Genomic DNA, 22,280 nt, shown 5'->3' with positions numbered 1-22,280 from the left:
AAAAAGCCACGGCAATTTGCAAAAAGCCACAGCAATTTGAAAAAAGCCACAGCAAATTAAAAATAAAACATCACGGCAAATTAGTAATGAAACACCACGGCAAATTAGTAATGAAACACCACGGCAAATTACAGAATGCCACGGCGGAAGTGAGTTACCACGGCGGAAGTGAAACCTTTGGAATCTTCGATTTTTTCTGAGGTAAGTAATTATGATATTTTTTGAAAGTTGCCGTGACACTTATAGGCCACCGTACAATTACGTCAAAAAAGCAAAAGGTCAAATTTTGACATTTTTCGAAAATTGCCCAAACATGACTTAAAATATGCTGAGGTAACATGCGCAAAACGGATTATGTGCGTCTGCGCATGTAAATTATGATATAGTAACCAATTATGTCAAAAAAAGCAAAGGGTCGAAATTTGGCAATTTTTCGAAAATTTTCCTGTACTATAGTACATGGATTTTTCCGAAAATTGCCAAAAATATGACTTTTTAAAATATGTTAAAGATGTATTGTCCCTTGAAACACAAAAAAATGAAGGTCAGAATATTCTAAATTTAAATTGGCCATATCAAAGTAATATTAAAGTTATTCACTTTAAGTCGAAAATTCGAGCCAAAAACAACAATTTTACGTAATTAACAGCTAAATTAATTTGATTACGTTTCGTCTGGAAAATCGTCGCGAGCGAAAGTAAACAAAGATTTCAAACCATGATTATACATTATGCATGATGCCAATTAGGATTGTTTACAACTCGTCACGGTTGAGAAGGTGTTTTCACACAGATCGCAAGGAAGTTTTATGATTATGCATACAGAGTAGGCAAATAAGCGCGTTGCATTATGAGATATGTTTTGATCGAAAACTTTGACTGGAAGTCAAAGTTATTTTTTAAACCAAAAAACGTCTGTATTTCAGTTAAATGATTTTTTTTTCAACTAATTTTTGGTGAAAGTTAATAACTATTATGATACTTCAAAATGACCCACTTTTTTTCAAAATCTTTTATTTTTTATTTTTTTGGAATTTGACAAAGGGACAATACATCTTTAAGGTAACATGCGCAGAACACATTATGTGCGTCTGCGCATGTAAATTATGATATAGCAACCAATTATGACAAAAAAGCAAAGGGTCGAAATTTGGCCATTTTTTTAAATTTCCCTGTACTATATTACAGGGTTTTTTCCGAAAATTGCCAAAAATATGACTTTTTAAAATATGTTGAAGTAACATGCGCAAAACACATTATGTGGGTCTGCGCATGTAAGTTATGATATAGTACCTAATTATGACAAAAAAAAGCAAAGGGTCGAAATTTGGCAATTTTTCGAAAATTTTCCTGTACTATAGTACCAAATTGCCCAAAATATGACTTTTTAAAATATGTTGAAGTAACATGCGCAGAATACATTATGTGCGTCTGCGAATGTAAATTATGATATAGTAACCAATTATGATAAAAAAGCAAAGGGTCGAAATTTGGCCATTTTTCGAAAATGTTCCTGTTCTATTATAGTACAGGGATATTTTCGAAGATTGCCCAAAATATGACTTTTTTAAATATGCTGAGGTAACATGCGGAGAATAGATTATGTGCGTCTGCGCATGTAAATTATGATATAGTAACCAATTATGACAAAAAAGCAAAGGGTCGAAATTTGGCCATTTTTAGAAAATTTCCCTAGTACAGGGTTTTTTCCGAAAATTGCCAAAAATATGACTTTTTAAAATAGTTGAAGTAACATGCGCAGAACACATTATGTGCGTCTGCGAATGTAAATTATGATATAGTAACTAATTATGCCAAAAAAGCAAAGGTTCGAAATTTGGCCATTTTTCGAAAATTTTCCTGTACTATAGTACAGTGATTTTTTCGAAAATTGCCCAAACATGACTTTTAAAATATGCTGAGTTAACATGCGCAGAATAGATTATGTGCGTCTGCGCCTGTAAATTATGATATAGTAACCAATTATTACAAAAAAGCAAAGGATCGAAATTTGGCCATTTTTAGAAAATTTCCTTGTACTATAGTACAGGGATTTTTTCGAAAATTGCCCAAAATATGACTTTTTAAAATATGTTAAGGTAACATGCGCAGAACACATTATGTGCGTCTGCGCATGTAAATTATGATATAGTAACCAATTATGACAAAAAAGCAAAGGGTCGAAATTTGGCCATTTTTAGAAAATTTCAATTTACTATAGTACAGTGATTTTTCCGAAAATTGCCAAAAATATGATTTTTTTAAATAAAATAAAATTCATATAAATCAGAAGATCTTTGTTTGTACACTGCAGCCAAGATTTAAAAATACATTAAAAAGGGTTAAAACAATAGAACAGTACCGTACAATTTGTTAACGTTCTAATTTACAATATAACAATTTAGAAAAATAACTTATAAAATCTCTATTTTATTTTATGATCCAGATGTCCCTTTTATGAGTAGGCTAAATATTTTGTTTATTAGAAGTGGTAATAGATTGTAGAAAGAATGACATTGACGGATACGAATATAAGATATGAGAAAAGTGTATTCTTTAGAGGGTGGTCTATTTGGGAGAGAATACGTTTTACCATAGATACACATGCTGCATTATATTTATAATTAAGAACAGATACACCATATATACTGAACACTGAATATTAAAATGATTTATTTGTTCATTATCGTAATATAATAACAATAGAAATTCTTAAAGATTGGCAAATATTAGTAAGCCTACAATAAAAAGAAACAAACATAAAGATTCAACAGAAGTGTTCTTTTGGGGTGTCATTTGGCAATTGTCCAAAAGAAGAAGAACACCATACATTATATTTACCATTATTTTGACAGGACTGGTGATTATCATGAGTGGCGATAGTATTTAAATTTCAATCCAGAATTTACCCTTATAAGGTCATCGACTAAAGTATGTTTGTCAAGGTACACATAGTTGCGGGAAAAGGGATGCAGTAATGCAGTTCCATAAACCCAGACAAAGATTACAATGGAAAGAGGTTCAACATGTCTAATACAGTACGTCTTCAGATGAAAATTAGGATGAAGAACAGTAAGAATATCGCTAGAAGTCATCCACACGCAGAAAAGCGTTTACTTGTTAAAGCCTATAAACTAAAAGCACTAAAGCACCATAGTGTTATCGAATTAGTAGCAATTGAAGATTATCTGAAATTTGTTTCAGAACCACTTTCAAATGGAAGATTATTATAAGGTGTATAAGCTGGACACAGTTTGCTTATTAGCCAACCGATTTTAAGAGAACGTTAGCTTCATTAGTTGATTAGCAATAAAAATACCCGATAGCTAACATATAATAAAGTTTCCATGTTGTTAGATAAAGTTGGCATACTTGACTCCGTTTTTTAGGAATTGAGAGATTATAAGAAATTCCTTCCAGATGCTGAACAAAGTTTGCTTATTAGCCAAACGATTTTGAAAGAGAACGCCTTGTTGCCTTTAAGATTATCTGAAATATCTATCAGATTTTAGACGATGTTCCAGATGCTGAACAAAGTTTGCGTATTAGCTAACGGATTTTGAAAGAGAACGCCTTGTTGCGTTTAAGATTAACTGAAATATCTCTCAGATTTTAGACGATGTTCAAGATGCTGAACAAAGGTTGCGTATTACCCAACGGATTTTGAAAGAGAACGCCTTGTTGCGTTTAAGATTATCTGAAATATCTCTAAGTTTCAAAACGAAGTTTACTCATTAGGCAACGGAATTTGAAAGAGAACGCGTTGTTGCGTTTAAGATTATCTGAAATATCTTTAAGTTTCAAAACGAGGTTGGCTCATTAGGAAACAGATTTTGAAATTTTTAGTATTGATCCAGATGCTGAACAAAGTTTGCGTATTAGCTAACGAATTTTGAAAGAGAACGCCTTGTTGCGTTTAAGATTATCTGAAATATCTCTCAGATTTTAGACGATGTTCAAGATGCTGAACAAAGGTTGCGTATTACCCAACGGATTTTGAAAGAGAACGCCTTGTTGCGTTTAAGATTATCTGAAATATCTCTAAGTTTCAAAACGAAGTTTACTCATTAGGCAACGGAATTTGAAAGAGAACGCGTTGTTGCGTTTAAGATTATCTGAAATATCTTTAAGTTTCAAAACGAGGTTGGCTCATTAGGAAACAGATTTTGAAAGAGATCGCGTTGATGCGTTATTGTAAGATTATCTGAAACTCTCAGATTCTAAACGAGGTTTGCTCATTAGGCAACGGATTTTGAAATGTTTCCTTATTTTAATATTATTCACAACGTTTTTCAGATTCTGGACAAAGTGCTCATTATCAAACTAATTGTAAATTGGAGCAAATTGAATAATTTTAAGTTAAATGTTGGTAAAACTAAGGAGATGGTCGTAGACTTTAGAGTAAAGAAAGATCCTATTATTCCAGTTCTGATATCTGATCTGATTATACTTCGCAAAATGAAATCACTTAGTATTGATAGCTCCCTGTTTGTTTTATACCACCATGATCCAAAGTATTATGTCTTTCTGTTTGATATGCAATTATGAAAATATTAATAAAAAAGATAAAAAGAAATTGAATCGCATTACAAAGAAAGCTGAATATATTGTTAAAGATCCGTTGGTGCAGTTAGATGAAATATACATAGATTGGATAGTGAAGGCAGCTCATAAAATAATTAAGGATGTTGATCATCCCCTTAGCAAATACTTTATTATCAAACGCAATGGTAGAATACATGTTCCAATAACTAAGACAAACAGATCGAGATATGCCTTTGTTGCAAATGCTATTCATATAATTAATTCACGTCACCATCGATAAAATGTTATGTAATACAAGACTATGTAAACAATGAAACTTTATAATGTTTTTATATTTTTAATATTTTTAAACGTTTTTAACATTTTTAGCCTATTTGAAATTTTAGCAATTTATAAATTGTAAGGTTTTAGGAACATTCTAATGGTTTGAATCCTTTTAAAGCTGTTTTTAATCCTTTTAAAGCTGTTTTAAACTATTTTAATCTCCTGAATCCTATTCAATTTTAATACCTTGTCATTTTTACACCGTGTTTCATAACTTATATTTTTTTGTGCAATTATGTGTGTACATAATATATTATATTGTATATCTATTTATTATTTTACTAATAATTGTCAAGAATTCTTCTTCAAGAAGAATTTCTGTTGTTATTTTATGATAATGATGGACAAATAAAGCATTTCAGTATTCAGTATTCAGTAATATAAAAAGAACACACGACCTAAATTATTCAGGATTAAACGATTCTAAAACAAAGTTTGCTTATTTGTCAACAAGAAAGATACCATGCCGTCGGTGTTATAGGAATAAAATTTGCTTATTAGGCCACTTTTTTGACATGAGAAAAAGATAACTTTAAAATCGAAATCTAGAACATGCATTCACATGGCGAACAGACCTTAACTATTGACATTAGAATCATCAAGATATGGACTGGGGATGAATGAGGTCGTGCTACCGATCAACCACTTATAATACTATATTATGGACTGTGTACCAGCAACGCGCCGGAATTAATACATTGAAAATAAAGCAAAATGATAAAGATGATTAACATAAATGATAATAGAACAAGTAATATTTTGAATAATATTATGATTCATTTCCATATAAAACATGACTTCGATATTCATTATATATTATACTTTCTTTCTATCAAAAAATTCCTTAAACAATCGTTTAAATAAATTAAAAATGTTTTATGCAATGTCTTTACACGACGGTATGTATTAATTTGAAAATAAATTATAAACAAATAACTAACTATTATATATAATATGTAATGATAACCACTTTACACTAGGCCTAATTATAAAGGTAAGTAGTTTCGAATTTAATACGGATTGTTATGGAGGAAATACATAATAATAATATCTCAGTACCGTAAAAAATGACGACATATACATAATATAAAAATATTAAACGACTTAAAAAATATAGATACTCTTTTATTAAATTTCTACAGTTTAGATTAATAAGAAAGGGCGTCCTCTGGCGGTGAGTTCCCAACACTAACTATGGTGCCGCTTTAGAGGGCAGTTTTAAAACTACAACTTTTTTTTACAATAACGATCGCTCGTTGCAAATCTAGTAATAATGTACACAATTATTATTATAACATAATAACCGTGGTCTTTAAACTTCAATTTGCAAATTTTTAGTCATATAGAAGTACTGTTTCAATCAATTACGATAAAATCTATTATAATCGTGTATATATATTATACAATTTGAATTATTTATTATACACTAAATTAATATAAAAGCGCGTTAAATAACAAAAATGAAAATCATAACTTCAACAATAATGATAGTACTGGTATTAAAGAAAATATTCTTTGCTGATACTTGTAAATCAAATAAATAAATATGATAAAAATACAAATAAAATGTACCGCAATACAATATTCATTTATGCATAACTGTATTCGTATATTGTATAGACCTATGCATATATTGTTTGATTACATTATAAATATAGATTGTAATGCTATTTTTTATTAATACAATACAATATACTATCTTTGGCACCTTGATTTAGTATGGGCATATCTGTTTAGCAATGATACATAATAACCATTATCGCACAACAACTGTATTTTTATGTTACACAGGCTGCAGTTTTAGGGTTTTTTTTCTTACGGTTTTATACGATTTTATTTTCCGATTACTATATACTTAATATAAGATGATTTACTTTACTATTTCTATTTAAGACAAAATAGTGAAGCATTATTACATTGTTATCTTGGTTGAATCTTGATCATAAAAGGGAATATTTTAATGACGAGTGTTCTTGTTTAAATTGGATAAAACGATAAAGGAAGTAGTTAATTGTGTTTATTTTTTACGACTTTAACTGATTATAAGATATCAAAATTAACAGACATGGTGACTTAACTATTGTAAGAACTGGTGTTGTATGATAAAATAAACTCGGAAGCCACTTATATTGATTCGTTCTAGTTTTTGGTCACCGGCTTCATATCTTCCTCTGAAATAGAAAGGATAGTAAAATATCATGGATTTGTATACAAAAAAACACACACACCAGGAACCCACTTATAAGAATAGGTCGATTGAATTAAATTGAACATCCGAGTATCGTTAAAATGTAAGGGTTATAATTTTCTTTCAGGTTAATATAGGCCTTTTCTTCCCTAATTATACTGTTTTTGGTAATATTAGGATAGTTGAAGATGCCAAAAATTCCAAAAACACAGCAGACGCTAAATGAACAGTTGCGATTAAAAATCAAATAAATACAGGTGTGTTTTGTTTGATATTAAAACACATTCGTGTCAATTAATTCCATTCTTATATTTAATTGCAAACATACTAATATATATCGCTATGCATGGTATTTCATGGTAGTTTTTTGTTTGTTGAAATGTCCATTGTTACAGTATATCAGTATATACGTTTTGTAATTTCATATAAATCATTTCATCATTTAAATTTTATGAGTCCAAATGCATTATTAGCATTATTTGTACTGTTCGAACCTAGTTTTAAAATCATTTTAGTAATACTACCGGTAGGTCAAGTAACATGATAAATACTTCTTTGGTCTTTATGAATAAACATTATAATTAATATTAATGGTTAATTAATGATTGAACAAAAAAAAACCCCAAAATCCATGCATTGCATTTATATTGTATGCAGCAACAACTAGAATTTTACTAAACGAATATAATAAAAAATTACATTAAGTTTGAATTGTAGACAGGGTGAACACTACTAAGGTTCATAGACTAGAATACTGCCGAATTTAAGCCTACGCATAATAATATTTAACGTTCGAAGTCTGCTGTACATTGCCGAGCGTTTCCTATAGACATAGTGGGTAAATTAGATGCTACTTTTGGATAATAGTTTAGGAAATAGTAAGTTAATGAGAATCGAACAGATTCTTTGTTAATGACTGCAAATCTACCGTATTTTTTTCTTCTTAATGGTTTACAGTCACGAAATACAATATCGTAATATAAATGGCTGACTTACTCTTTTTGCGTCTCGGAGAATCGTCATTACAGTCGGGTGTAGTTAGACTCGTCGCTCTCTTATAATTTGGGTCATTTTCCAACTCCTTTTTAGTAGCTTCGCTTTTGGAGACAGCTTCACTCTTCGATTCTGATTCTTTCTCCATTGTATTACTCCTACAACAAAGCAAGTAGTGTAATGTTGTAAAGAATGGTAAAATGACAAAATCAGGTTCACAAACTTTCGTAGAAAATCAAATCATATTGTAAAGAAATCAGCTTGTTCGCAGAGGTAATATTGCTCAGTATACAGTTAGGTCCACCAGTTTTTGTTCCAAAAATGGTCGGGAAACGAGATCTTCAGACGATCCCTGCCGAAATATGAATGTTTAATGACGATTTATCTGAACCAAGCTGCTTTGCATTTCCATATTTGGTTATGCCAACGAAAACTAAAAGCCAAGGGGTTCGACAAAGGACATGAACTTTCGAAAATTGTAAAAGAAGATGTTGTTCCGGACCGGTCTCTAGGCGACGGGATCAATAGGCCAACATTTGATGGCATCACACGATGTTACAAGGAAATTCTATGTAATGTTTCTCCACCCCTTGCTTGAGAAAATAAGGAATACTGATAGCAATATCATATTTTGAATTTATTAAAACTAACAGAGGGGGTATGGATTTCAGACATAGGGTAATTGTCGAAAAAAAAGCGCGCCAGAATGGTGTCTGTTATGCTGATTATAGAACAAGATGCAAACAAAGACCGGTTGTACAGTATTATTTGCATTTTAGATCAAGTGGAATATTAAAATAAGTCATTAATATTCAAAAATTCTAATAGAATAGTAAATGCATGTCGAATTTATTGGCTTTTGTAGTTTCAGCAACAATACTAAAAGAATAACGAGGGAATTATGGCAATGCAAACGAAGTATGATATAATAATCTAGGCAGAAGTGTTATGCTGCAAGATTAACCAAAATAAGTCTAGGAACTTAAAAACGACTATTTTATAAAGTTTACACTATAACGTTTCGCTAGTACAATGTCATTCACCACCACAGAGGCACCCGTGAAACACAAGGATCTGCGAAATCCCCCTTTTCTTCAAACCTGGTCGTAGTTTTAACATGAACCAAGGTTAACATTTTACCCATAGGTACGCTTTACGGGCACAACATACTATAATATGTCATAATAACGGTTGTTTGGCCAGATACTACAGTATCATAGTTATCTACTCACATAGTCTGAAGTAGATAATACTATGCCAGACAATTTTAGTAACTTCTGTGTATAGGCCTATTATTATTCGGAAAAATTGTAACCAGCGTACAATTAAATTACATTCTTTCCAATAAAACCTGTTATATTATTCAAAAGCAGCTGGGATTATAACTACTGCATAGGCTAGGTTGCCATAATAATATATCATCCTATTGAATATGCATATCCACTTTCCCTCTAAGGACAATAATACCGTTGAATGCCGGTAGTAGCACAAAGGTTATTAGCGAAAGGTTTCACAATTCGTGATTTTGCCAACTTGTAATTCAAAATGGCTGCAAGTGTGGCAAACGATTGGTTCGTTATCTGCAGCTTTGCACAAATATCATAACATCGACTAATTCAAGTCAACACAAGATTTTCAGCTTACCAATGCATTCTCTCTACACTTTATAGAAATAATTAAATTTGAAAAATAACGTTTGACGAAATTGATTGAATTCAGACAGGGGTGGTATATTTTACTGTAACATACACTTTCGGCCATACCGTTTGTATCCGTTAAGGCCATTCAATTTACATCATATAGCCGTGTTTATTGAGATTAAGGACTCATAGATAAAGGCTAAACCACGGAAATCGCTATAAAGTCATAACCATTTAGCTTTTAGGTTTACTACAGTACCTTCTGTGGCTCAAGAAAGTATTTAACAAAAATGTAATTCTTTATATTCTTATTTGAATAAGAATAATAGTGGATTGACAATAATTATGTTTTATTGATAACAATTTAATATAGAAGTATTACAAACTTAGGATGTTTACTTTACTTCAATGACTTTTTTTTTTACAATATCTGTTACTTTAAAATCATATAGATATATCTATTGCATTCCTAAATATAACATTCCATACGAATGTAGTAAATTAAATTTTTTGCTTTAAATTACATTTTTCTCAGGTAAATAAATTTAAAAATAAAAATTTTTTTTAGACCCAATTTTTTGTGAGAGTGAATAACTATTATGTGACATTAAAATAACATTTTCAACAAACAAATTTAAAAAAATATTTTTTTAGGGGGACAATACATCTTTAAGTAAATTAATAAAAGTATTAACTACTGTGGACTAAAGTAGATTGTAGGGTTTTAGTCCTGTCAAAATTAGTATTTTAATATTAGTAAGTCCAATTCTTCTAGCACCTCTTTTTTTATTTTGTTTTGTTTAAGTAGACACATATTGTAGTACATATCAGTACAGAAATAGTTCCTCAATGTATTTTATCGTTTCGTTAATTCATAAATATTTTGGATACATTATTAATATCTTGATTAATTGTTATAGATTAATACTTTTGTGTAGATGTACATAAATATATAGATAACAATAAGTATATATAAATATTATGAGTTTCACCGGAATTAGTATGGCTAAAATTCCACAGAGTTATTTTTAGACGACTCTAGAACACTCTAGAACCTGCAACATCTATCAATTGCTTGAGTTATACATTCACAATTACTAAATTATACCAATGAACTTGTTACCATTTTGGAACTAGTTTAGGCAAACATATGTGCAAATAAAATATTCCACACCAGACACTACCCATGTTTATAACAATAAATCAAATTGTTTTTTTTATTTATACAGAGTGAAAAATACATTGAGAATTTTGGAAAGAACAAACAATTCCGAATTCGTTTAACTAATAACTACAATATGTGTTGAGTTATATAGTACAAAATATAACATAAGAAATTATTACCAGAAGGTTGGAACTACATTTCTAGTCTGATGCAATATCCTAAAATTGAGTTTAGTCGTCACTAATGTTAATATAATATTTATAATTAAGGAAAAAAGTTATATTTTCTTTGTTTTTCTTTTAATTTTTTGTCACCAACATTTTGTTTTAATAATAAAATACTATGGATGCAGCTAGTTTGTGTTAATTTATATCGATTAAACAGCAACAACATTCACACATACATTTAGAATGATGGAAAATTCCATTGAGTTCAGTTTAGCTGGTTCAAAGTTCAGTATTACAGTTCAGCGTCATATTATGCTTTTTCAAAATATGTGTACATACTTTTCGTTTGAGACTATTTATAATATTTAAAATTACCTAATTTAGCACTCGGTAAATTTATCAATATTTATGACAATATAAAATTATGACGATTAAAATTATGCCAGCTATAATACTTTGAGGTACTTATATTTGTTGCTTACGATTTTTTTTTTATTAAAGGTTGAAAGATAAATTGATTGAAAAAGTTTTCAAAATAAATTCTAAAAAATATGAATAAAAATTAATTAGTTAAATTAGATTTCTAAAAATAATTGCAAATAGGCCTATAAATTCTTTCAAAGCAATAACATTCACCAACAACACTTCACGTCTACTAAGTATAGGTCTAAATGAATGGACATAATTTTAATAAAGAGGACAATCAGTGTCGTCTATGTTTGTCTTATTTTTTTTCTTGTTTCCTCACTGTATTTTATCATTCTGCTAATTCATAATTTTTGCATTATTAATAATTATCTTGATCTATTGTTATAGATTAATACTATTGTGTAGATATACATAAATATATAGATATATATAAGTATATATAAATATTATTAATTCACCTGAATTAGTATGGCTAAAATTCCACAGAGTTATTTTTAGAAGATTTAGAACACTCTAGATCTAAAATCTATCAGTTGTTTGAGTTATAAATTCACAATTAATAATTTATACCATGGAAATTTTAACGCCAGACACTACCCATTATTATATATTAATAAATCTACATCAATTTTAATAAAGAGGACAATCAGTGTTGTCTATGTTTGTCTTATTTTTGTCTTGTTTCACTTTTTTGAATTTCAATTGTAAAAGACTAAAAATGCATCACTACAGAAGTAAATTAACGAAATAACAAATTATATTGCAAATGATATTAAAATAAAACAGCTAAAAATTACAAATGCTCTAACACCTTTATTAGAAAATCTAGAATTAAAAGTTATTAAGTTTAAAATCCACTACAAATATAATGTGTGATAACTACATGCTAGAATTAGGACAAACTTAAACAACAAAAAATAACAATAATAATACTATGAAGAGAAAATGATTTAATGATATGAATGTAATAGAAAAACAATAATGGTGGGCAATAACCACAGCTAAGAAAAAAAAATTAGTAATACAAGTAGAAAAGGAAAAGAAGAAAACCAATTTGTGTCGGTTTATACAAGATTAAAAATGTAAGCAAGTTTTTTGTTTTAATTAAAAACAATTTTAAAGATGGATGGATGTTTAATAATAAGGTGTGTTTTACATTTCCGCACATTGCCTTCGTTATGATGGGACATTGTATTTGTATTCGTTTGAATAAAAACAGTTCAAAGTTCAGTTTCACTGTAGGCTTACAGTGTATTTTGATTTAAGGAAAGAATATATTACTGTAATTATTTTGATGTCATTCTTTTATTTATTAAAGTTACTAGTCAGTTAGAATAGAATCATTGCTAAAAGTCTGCCATTTAAAATAAAAAAAATTCTATGGATTTTAATGTTAAAAACATAAATAACACCTGCTTTGAGGCAATACAAATGCAAGAAAATGTCAAAAGTAAGAATAACTAAATATATAATCTAAGTAACATTATGATTATTCCAATTGCTAAATTCGAAATTTGCAGATGTTGAACCTAATATGTAGGTGTGTGTTGATAACTTTAAAGATGTATTGTCTTCCACAAAACATGAAAAATTAAGGTTCATAAAAATAAATTTTAAATAGTTCATTTTGCAGTTTCATAAAGTTAATCACTTTCGTATAAAAAACCTTTTAAAATTATTACTTATAGAAAGACAAAATATTCGAATTTTTATCCCAATTTTTTATTGAATATGCAATTTAATGCCACATCATTGTTATTAACTGGAAAAAATTGGATCGAAAACAAAATGATTTACCTGAAAAATAAGTACAAAGAGTAAAGAGTATATATTATTATCATAATTAATTTACTTTACTGTGTAGTTAAAATTTCCAACGTTTATTTTTAGAATGATCAACCATTCATTTACATACACTACAGGTTTGTTTTTTACAGTCTTACAGTTTTATTGTACATGTGCATATAACAATTCCATCCACTAATAAAAAAAAAGTAACAAATTTCATTTAATTTGTTTATGAAAAGAGAAAATAAAACATAATGTACATTCGTTGTTGTATTTTCTAGAATATGAGGGTATAATACTAACTGAACTCACAGTAACACAAGCCTAAATCGATTTACAAGAGTTATTGTTATGAGTTGAGAGCAGTTACAATTAGTTATATTCACTATTCAATATTTAATTTATGCTTCAGATTTCTTCTGTTAAGACAAGGCATTACATAAGATATTCTCAATTTATTTCCTTTTGAAAACACATTCATTCAACAAGCAAACTTTTAAATGATATTCTATCAAAAAATTCCTTAAACAATCGTTTAAATAAATTAAAAATGTTTTATGCAATGTCTTTACACGACGGTATGTATTAATTTGAAAATAAATTATAAACAAATAACTAACTATTATATATAATATGTAATGATAACCACTTTACACTAGGCCTAATTATAAAGGTAAGTAGTTTCGAATTTAATACGGATTGTTATGGAGGAAATACATAATAATAATATCTCAGTACCGTAAAAAATGACGACATATACATAATATAAAAATATTAAACGACTTAAAAAATATAGATACTCTTTTATTAAATTTCTACAGTTTAGATTAATAAGAAAGGGCGTCCTCTGGCGGTGAGTTCCCAACACTAACTATGGTGCCGCTTTAGAGGGCAGTTTTAAAACTACAACTTTTTTTTACAATAACGATCGCTCGTTGCAAATCTAGTAATAATGTACACAATTATTATTATAACATAATAACCGTGGTCTTTAAACTTCAATTTGCAAATTTTTAGTCATATAGAAGTACTGTTTCAATCAATTACGATAAAATCTATTATAATCGTGTATATATATTATACAATTTGAATTATTTATTATACACTAAATTAATATAAAAGCGCGTTAAATAACAAAAATGAAAATCATAACTTCAACAATAATGATAGTACTGGTATTAAAGAAAATATTCTTTGCTGATACTTGTAAATCAAATAAATAAATATGATAAAAATACAAATAAAATGTACCGCAATACAATATTCATTTATGCATAACTGTATTCGTATATTGTATAGACCTATGCATATATTGTTTGATTACATTATAAATATAGATTGTAATGCTATTTTTTATTAATACAATACAATATACTATCTTTGGCACCTTGATTTAGTATGGGCATATCTGTTTAGCAATGATACATAATAACCATTATCGCACAACAACTGTATTTTTATGTTACACAGGCTGCAGTTTTAGGGTTTTTTTTCTTACGGTTTTATACGATTTTATTTTCCGATTACTATATACTTAATATAAGATGATTTACTTTACTATTTCTATTTAAGACAAAATAGTGAAGCATTATTACATTGTTATCTTGGTTGAATCTTGATCATAAAAGGGAATATTTTAATGACGAGTGTTCTTGTTTAAATTGGATAAAACGATAAAGGAAGTAGTTAATTGTGTTTATTTTTTACGACTTTAACTGATTATAAGATATCAAAATTAACAGACATGGTGACTTAACTATTGTAAGAACTGGTGTTGTATGATAAAATAAACTCGGAAGCCACTTATATTGATTCGTTCTAGTTTTTGGTCACCGGCTTCATATCTTCCTCTGAAATAGAAAGGATAGTAAAATATCATGGATTTGTATACAAAAAAACACACACACCAGGAACCCACTTATAAGAATAGGTCGATTGAATTAAATTGAACATCCGAGTATCGTTAAAATGTAAGGGTTATAATTTTCTTTCAGGTTAATATAGGCCTTTTCTTCCCTAATTATACTGTTTTTGGTAATATTAGGATAGTTGAAGATGCCAAAAATTCCAAAAACACAGCAGACGCTAAATGAACAGTTGCGATTAAAAATCAAATAAATACAGGTGTGTTTTGTTTGATATTAAAACACATTCGTGTCAATTAATTCCATTCTTATATTTAATTGCAAACATACTAATATATATCGCTATGCATGGTATTTCATGGTAGTTTTTTGTTTGTTGAAATGTCCATTGTTACAGTATATCAGTATATACGTTTTGTAATTTCATATAAATCATTTCATCATTTAAATTTTATGAGTCCAAATGCATTATTAGCATTATTTGTACTGTTCGAACCTAGTTTTAAAATCATTTTAGTAATACTACCGGTAGGTCAAGTAACATGATAAATACTTCTTTGGTCTTTATGAATAAACATTATAATTAATATTAATGGTTAATTAATGATTGAACAAAAAAAAACCCCAAAATCCATGCATTGCATTTATATTGTATGCAGCAACAACTAGAATTTTACTAAACGAATATAATAAAAAATTACATTAAGTTTGAATTGTAGACAGGGTGAACACTACTAAGGTTCATAGACTAGAATACTGCCGAATTTAAGCCTACGCATAATAATATTTAACGTTCGAAGTCTGCTGTACATTGCCGAGCGTTTCCTATAGACATAGTGGGTAAATTAGATGCTACTTTTGGATAATAGTTTAGGAAATAGTAAGTTAATGAGAATCGAACAGATTCTTTGTTAATGACTGCAAATCTACCGTATTTTTTTCTTCTTAATGGTTTACAGTCACGAAATACAATATCGTAATATAAATGGCTGACTTACTCTTTTTGCGTCTCGGAGAATCGTCATTACAGTCGGGTGTAGTTAGACTCGTCGCTCTCTTATAATTTGGGTCATTTTCCAACTCCTTTTTAGTAGCTTCGCTTTTGGAGACAGCTTCACTCTTCGATTCTGATTCTTTCTCCATTGTATTACTCCTACAACAAAGCAAGTAGTGTAATGTTGTAAAGAATGGTAAAATGACAAAATCAGGTTCACAAACTTTCGTAGAAAATCAAATCATATTGTAAAGAAATCAGCTTGTTCGCAGAGGTAATATTGCTCAGTATACAGTTAGGTCCACCAGTTTTTGTTCCAAAAATGGTCGGGAAACGAGATCTTCAGACGATCCCTGCCGAAATATGAATGTTTAATGACGATTTATCTGAACCAAGCTGCTTTGCATTTCCATATTTGGTTATGCCAACGAAAACTAAAAGCCAAGGGGTTCGACAAAGGACATGAACTTTCGAAAATTGTAAAAGAAGATGTTGTTCCGGACCGGTCTCTAGGCGACGGGATCAATAGGCCAACATTTGATGGCATCACACGATGTTACAAGGAAATTCTATGTAATGTTTCTCCACCCCTTGCTTGAGAAAATAAGGAATACTGATAGCAATATCATATTTTGAATTTATTAAAACTAACAGAGGGGGTATGGATTTCAGACATAGGGTAATTGTCGAAAAAAAAGCGCGCCAGAATGGTGTCTGTTATGCTGATTATAGAACAAGATGCAAACAAAGACCGGTTGTACAGTATTATTTGCATTTTAGATCAAGTGGAATATTAAAATAAGTCATTAATATTCAAAAATTCTAATAGAATAGTAAATGCATGTCGAATTTATTGGCTTTTGTAGTTTCAGCAACAATACTAAAAGAATAACGAGGGAATTATGGCAATGCAAACGAAGTATGATATAATAATCTAGGCAGAAGTGTTATGCTGCAAGATTAACCAAAATAAGTCTAGGAACTTAAAAACGACTATTTTATAAAGTTTACACTATAACGTTTCGCTAGTACAATGTCATTCACCACCACAGAGGCACCCGTGAAACACAAGGATCTGCGAAATCCCCCTTTTCTTCAAACCTGGTCGTAGTTTTAACATGAACCAAGGTTAACATTTTACCCATAGGTACGCTTTACGGGCACAACATACTATAATATGTCATAATAACGGTTGTTTGGCCAGATACTACAGTATCATAGTTATCTACTCACATAGTCTGAAGTAGATAATACTATGCCAGACAATTTTAGTAACTTCTGTGTATAGGCCTATTATTATTCGGAAAAATTGTAACCAGCGTACAATTAAATTACATTCTTTCCAATAAAACCTGTTATATTATTCAAAAGCAGCTGGGATTATAACTACTGCATAGGCTAGGTTGCCATAATAATATATCATCCTATTGAATATGCATATCCACTTTCCCTCTAAGGACAATAATACCGTTGAATGCCGGTAGTAGCACAAAGGTTATTAGCGAAAGGTTTCACAATTCGTGATTTTGCCAACTTGTAATTCAAAATGGCTGCAAGTGTGGCAAACGATTGGTTCGTTATCTGCAGCTTTGCACAAATATCATAACATCGACTAATTCAAGTCAACACAAGATTTTCAGCTTACCAATGCATTCTCTCTACACTTTATAGAAATAATTAAATTTGAAAAATAACGTTTGACGAAATTGATTGAATTCAGACAGGGGTGGTATATTTTACTGTAACATACACTTTCGGCCATACCGTTTGTATCCGTTAAGGCCATTCAATTTACATCATATAGCCGTGTTTATTGAGATTAAGGACTCATAGATAAAGGCTAAACCACGGAAATCGCTATAAAGTCATAACCATTTAGCTTTTAGGTTTACTACAGTACCTTCTGTGGCTCAAGAAAGTATTTAACAAAAATGTAATTCTTTATATTCTTATTTGAATAAGAATAATAGTGGATTGACAATAATTATGTTTTATTGATAACAATTTAATATAGAAGTATTACAAACTTAGGATGTTTACTTTACTTCAATGACTTTTTTTTTTACAATATCTGTTACTTTAAAATCATATAGATATATCTATTGCATTCCTAAATATAACATTCCATACGAATGTAGTAAATTAAATTTTTTGCTTTAAATTACATTTTTCTCAGGTAAATAAATTTAAAAATAAAAATTTTTTTTAGACCCAATTTTTTGTGAGAGTGAATAACTATTATGTGACATTAAAATAACATTTTCAACAAACAAATTTAAAAAAATATTTTTTTAGGGGGACAATACATCTTTAAGTAAATTAATAAAAGTATTAACTACTGTGGACTAAAGTAGATTGTAGGGTTTTAGTCCTGTCAAAATTAGTATTTTAATATTAGTAAGTCCAATTCTTCTAGCACCTCTTTTTTTATTTTGTTTTGTTTAAGTAGACACATATTGTAGTACATATCAGTACAGAAATAGTTCCTCAATGTATTTTATCGTTTCGTTAATTCATAAATATTTTGGATACATTATTAATATCTTGATTAATTGTTATAGATTAATACTTTTGTGTAGATGTACATAAATATATAGATAACAATAAGTATATATAAATATTATGAGTTTCACCGGAATTAGTATGGCTAAAATTCCACAGAGTTATTTTTAGACGACTCTAGAACACTCTAGAACCTGCAACATCTATCAATTGCTTGAGTTATACATTCACAATTACTAAATTATACCAATGAACTTGTTACCATTTTGGAACTAGTTTAGGCAAACATATGTGCAAATAAAATATTCCACACCAGACACTACCCATGTTTATAACAATAAATCAAATTGTTTTTTTTATTTATACAGAGTGAAAAATACATTGAGAATTTTGGAAAGAACAAACAATTCCGAATTCGTTTAACTAATAACTACAATATGTGTTGAGTTATATAGTACAAAATATAACATAAGAAATTATTACCAGAAGGTTGGAACTACATTTCTAGTCTGATGCAATATCCTAAAATTGAGTTTAGTCGTCACTAATGTTAATATAATATTTATAATTAAGGAAAAAAGTTATATTTTCTTTGTTTTTCTTTTAATTTTTTGTCACCAACATTTTGTTTTAATAATAAAATACTATGGATGCAGCTAGTTTGTGTTAATTTATATCGATTAAACAGCAACAACATTCACACATACATTTAGAATGATGGAAAATTCCATTGAGTTCAGTTTAGCTGGTTCAAAGTTCAGTATTACAGTTCAGCGTCATATTATGCTTTTTCAAAATATGTGTACATACTTTTCGTTTGAGACTATTTATAATATTTAAAATTACCTAATTTAGCACTCGGTAAATTTATCAATATTTATGACAATATAAAATTATGACGATTAAAATTATGCCAGCTATAATACTTTGAGGTACTTATATTTGTTGCTTACGATTTTTTTTTTATTAAAGGTTGAAAGATAAATTGATTGAAAAAGTTTTCAAAATAAATTCTAAAAAATATGAATAAAAATTAATTAGTTAAATTAGATTTCTAAAAATAATTGCAAATAGGCCTATAAATTCTTTCAAAGCAATAACATTCACCAACAACACTTCACGTCTACTAAGTATAGGTCTAAATGAATGGACATAATTTTAATAAAGAGGACAATCAGTGTCGTCTATGTTTGTCTTATTTTTTTTCTTGTTTCCTCACTGTATTTTATCATTCTGCTAATTCATAATTTTTGCATTATTAATAATTATCTTGATCTATTGTTATAGATTAATACTATTGTGTAGATATACATAAATATATAGATATATATAAGTATATATAAATATTATTAATTCACCTGAATTAGTATGGCTAAAATTCCACAGAGTTATTTTTAGAAGATTTAGAACACTCTAGATCTAAAATCTATCAGTTGTTTGAGTTATAAATTCACAATTAATAATTTATACCATGGAAATTTTAACGCCAGACACTACCCATTATTATATATTAATAAATCTACATCAATTTTAATAAAGAGGACAATCAGTGTTGTCTATGTTTGTCTTATTTTTGTCTTGTTTCACTTTTTTGAATTTCAATTGTAAAAGACTAAAAATGCATCACTACAGAAGTAAATTAACGAAATAACAAATTATATTGCAAATGATATTAAAATAAAACAGCTAAAAATTACAAATGCTCTAACACCTTTATTAGAAAATCTAGAATTAAAAGTTATTAAGTTTAAAATCCACTACAAATATAATGTGTGATAACTACATGCTAGAATTAGGACAAACTTAAACAACAAAAAATAACAATAATAATACTATGAAGAGAAAATGATTTAATGATATGAATGTAATAGAAAAACAATAATGGTGGGCAATAACCACAGCTAAGAAAAAAAAATTAGTAATACAAGTAGAAAAGGAAAAGAAGAAAACCAATTTGTGTCGGTTTATACAAGATTAAAAATGTAAGCAAGTTTTTTGTTTTAATTAAAAACAATTTTAAAGATGGATGGATGTTTAATAATAAGGTGTGTTTTACATTTCCGCACATTGCCTTCGTTATGATGGGACATTGTATTTGTATTCGTTTGAATAAAAACAGTTCAAAGTTCAGTTTCACTGTAGGCTTACAGTGTATTTTGATTTAAGGAAAGAATATATTACTGTAATTATTTTGATGTCATTCTTTTATTTATTAAAGTTACTAGTCAGTTAGAATAGAATCATTGCTAAAAGTCTGCCATTTAAAATAAAAAAAATTCTATGGATTTTAATGTTAAAAACATAAATAACACCTGCTTTGAGGCAATACAAATGCAAGAAAATGTCAAAAGTAAGAATAACTAAATATATAATCTAAGTAACATTATGATTATTCCAATTGCTAAATTCGAAATTTGCAGATGTTGAACCTAATATGTAGGTGTGTGTTGATAACTTTAAAGATGTATTGTCTTCCACAAAACATGAAAAATTAAGGTTCATAAAAATAAATTTTAAATAGTTCATTTTGCAGTTTCATAAAGTTAATCACTTTCGTATAAAAAACCTTTTAAAATTATTACTTATAGAAAGACAAAATATTCGAATTTTTATCCCAATTTTTTATTGAATATGCAATTTAATGCCACATCATTGTTATTAACTGGAAAAAATTGGATCGAAAACAAAATGATTTACCTGAAAAATAAGTACAAAGAGTAAAGAGTATATATTATTATCATAATTAATTTACTTTACTGTGTAGTTAAAATTTCCAACGTTTATTTTTAGAATGATCAACCATTCATTTACATACACTACAGGTTTGTTTTTTACAGTCTTACAGTTTTATTGTACATGTGCATATAACAATTCCATCCACTAATAAAAAAAAAGTAACAAATTTCATTTAATTTGTTTATGAAAAGAGAAAATAAAACATAATGTACATTCGTTGTTGTATTTTCTAGAATATGAGGGTATAATACTAACTGAACTCACAGTAACACAAGCCTAAATCGATTTACAAGAGTTATTGTTATGAGTTGAGAGCAGTTACAATTAGTTATATTCACTATTCAATATTTAATTTATGCTTCAGATTTCTTCTGTTAAGACAAGGCATTACATAAGATATTCTCAATGTATTTCCTTTTGAAAACACATTCATTCAACAAGCAAACTTTTAAATGATATCAAAATCATTATGAGTATTACAGTAATATAGTAGCGTATATAAAATGCTTAATGGTAAATTAAAAAAAGTATTTATTGCGATCTGGTCTACATTATTAAGGAAAGTGGAACAATAATTGAAGAAAAATATTTGAAAGACGATAATAAGCAATACAGATTTACTGCCAGAATTTTGTGGGATTTTCCACCTACACATAGGTGTATCTTGATATAATATAACGTTAGTAAATTTGAAACTAACTCGTTCTAAATTCACATTAATTGCATTATATTGAGCATGAAATAACTATAAAAATCATAATTTATTGTTTCCTTATTGAATAGAAACAGGTCATTTGTTCGTGAATACTGTAAGTCTACTTCTGCAAAGATGTTGTGAATGAAATGAAATAATATAAAGATTGTGCTAAACGTTATTTCGTTGTATACAAGTAAATTATTTGAAGTTATTGACTTCAATAACCTAAATAAGGTTGTATTGGTATA

General features: G+C 28.6%; 2 long non-coding RNA genes across 4 annotated transcripts in view; both read right to left on the bottom strand.

Annotated features, from left to right (window-relative positions):
• Positions 1–2,645: 2,645 nt before the first annotated feature.
• LOC144842239 (uncharacterized) lies at positions 2,646–8,721 on the bottom strand. The gene is made up of 2 exons (XR_013612109.1): positions 8,053–8,721; positions 2,646–7,039 (listed from the first exon to the last, which is right to left on the bottom strand). It is a non-coding gene; the product is annotated as an uncharacterized LOC144842239 (long non-coding RNA).
• A 5,305-nt stretch (positions 8,722–14,026) lies between these two features.
• LOC144842238 (uncharacterized) overlaps positions 14,027–22,280 on the bottom strand; it is a 53,550-nt gene continuing 45,296 nt past the window's right edge. For all 3 annotated transcript variants that reach the window (XR_013612108.1, XR_013612107.1, XR_013612106.1), the window contains 2 exons: positions 16,102–16,256; positions 14,027–15,088 (listed from right to left, as the gene is read on the bottom strand). This is a non-coding gene — a long non-coding RNA (uncharacterized LOC144842238). The remainder of the gene's footprint in view (positions 15,089–16,101; positions 16,257–22,280) is intronic.

This window comes from Antedon bifida, chromosome 5 (genome assembly GCF_963402885.1).
Source record: "Antedon bifida chromosome 5, ecAntBifi1.1, whole genome shotgun sequence".
NCBI lineage: Eukaryota > Metazoa > Echinodermata > Crinoidea > Comatulida > Antedonidae > Antedon > Antedon bifida.
This window is presented reverse-complemented; position numbering and strand designations above follow the sequence as displayed.